The following is a 2018-nucleotide window of genomic DNA, read 5'->3' on the forward strand; positions in this document are numbered from 1 at the left end:
AAAAGGCCGCTTCCGCCAAGAGTCAGGAAATGGACTTCGTCGCGAGCTCCGTGCCTCCCTGCGCATGCGTCGAGGAGTTTGTGACGGTACAGTGAGCCACTCCTCTCTTCTCCACTAGGGACTTCGAGCTTGGGGCGCTGCACGTAGCTCTGGGAGAGACCACAAAGGGGTCGGAGCGCGTGGTCCTGTGCACAGTTAGGGTTGAGTAAGTCCGCTCAGTCTCCACTGGGCTATAATCCTGAAGTTCTGTACCCTCCGGAGAATGGGCCTATTTTCGTTTCCCAGAAACAAGGGGGGCGCTCAGTTTCTGCTCACCACTCGAGCAGCTCTCCTCTCCCTAGACGTGTAGGTTGGAGAATTGTAGAATTTCCCTCTCAGCCCGAATGAGCCTTTACCAAAGCATTTTGCCAAAAATAGTGAAGCTAGTTTTGCTTTCCAAGGTTGGGTGATGTGGTAGATTGCGGAACCGAGGTTCAGAATTTCTGGGGGCTGTATCCTTGCGCCCCACTCCTCAGAATGCAACTCTGTACGACAAAGGGGCTGCGTAATCGGCATTTCAGCCATTTAGCAGATGACTAACCACCTTAGAACGGTCTATACGATTACCTTGTTTCCTTATCAGGCAAAAAAAAAAAAAAAAGACTCCTAGATACCGAATTGGCATAGATTGGACAATTAGCGATTCACGGTTATTAAGCCTACTTTAACTTTCTTAATTCAATGAAAGGAGAATTTCTGCCTGCTGTGTTTGGAGAGACAACATGTGAATGTGAATTAAACTTTGGTAAACCCCAAGATAAGCCTTAAGACAAACTGATACTTAAAATGGCAATTTAAATAAAAATGCTATCTTACCAGCCTTTTTGTGGTCTTATCCTTGAAATGTTTTTGCATATTCAAAAGTGAGTCCAAAATCTAAGCTAAAGAGAAAGCAATATATATAGCAAGAACACTTGTGTAAGTGCAGACTCCTCTCCAATTAAGATCAGTGTTTAAACTTTTTGAATATTTTTTACATGTCAGTTTGTTTAAACGGTGTTGTCTAATTAAGAATATAATTGGTGAGGACAGCTGTATTGCTTTTTAGAATAATTGTTACAGTTATATATTTTTTTAAAATGTTGCTTCAGTTAAATATGAGTGAAGTTTAGTACAGGAAAGGGTGTTTGTAGTTAGGCTTATGTGGGCCACCTTCCTAATGATAAAGGCCAAAACGGCAGTATCAGCAGTATTCAGTGCTATGCAGATCTTACAAAATATATAGAAATACTCCCCCTTTTAAAAGGAATGTGTATCTTTGTCCAGGAACAGTTTTTTCCCTCTCCTCCATGTTATATTGGAGGCATTTGAAACTTCCTAGTCATGTGATGTTTTCTGAGCTTTTATATAAATAAGATTCTATGTATGTAATGTGCTACCTGACTTCTTTTTTTTTTTTCTGCCCTCCCTCTCCTCTGTCCTGACTCATCTTTTAATACACCTGTTTTCCGGAAATATTGTGAGCTACTACTTTTCTTGTTTTTATTTTTTGAAACCAGGCATGCTGCTAGTTTTATCTTTGTGTGTGTGTGTGTGTGTGTGTGTGTGTATGTATGTATGTATGTTAATTTTAAACTTAAAAAAATTAAAACAGATGGGGTTTCACTTTGATACCTAGGCTGGGCTCAAACTCCTGCACTCAAAGGATCCTTCAGTCTCAGCCACTTGAGAAGCTGGAACTACAGGTGTACACCACCTTGCCTGGCTTATGACTTTTTAAAAAAATTTTCCCCTGGTTCCTACTTTTCTCTCTTGTTCTTTTATGATATTAAAGGTTTGCCACGTGTTGAATATATCAAAGATTCCTTAATAGGAAGAAAATAAGTTTCGATTTTCTTTTTATGTTCTGTTTTGGTTTGCTGTTTGTGCTTTTCTATTTAGAGACAGAGGTCTTGCTCTGTTGTCTAGACTGGTCTCAAACTCCTGGGCTCAAGCCATCCTCCCACCTGGGCCTCCCAAAGTGCTGGGAGTACAGGCAT

Source organism: Callithrix jacchus, chromosome 2 (assembly GCF_049354715.1).
Source record: "Callithrix jacchus isolate 240 chromosome 2, calJac240_pri, whole genome shotgun sequence".
Lineage (NCBI taxonomy): Eukaryota > Metazoa > Chordata > Mammalia > Primates > Cebidae > Callithrix > Callithrix jacchus.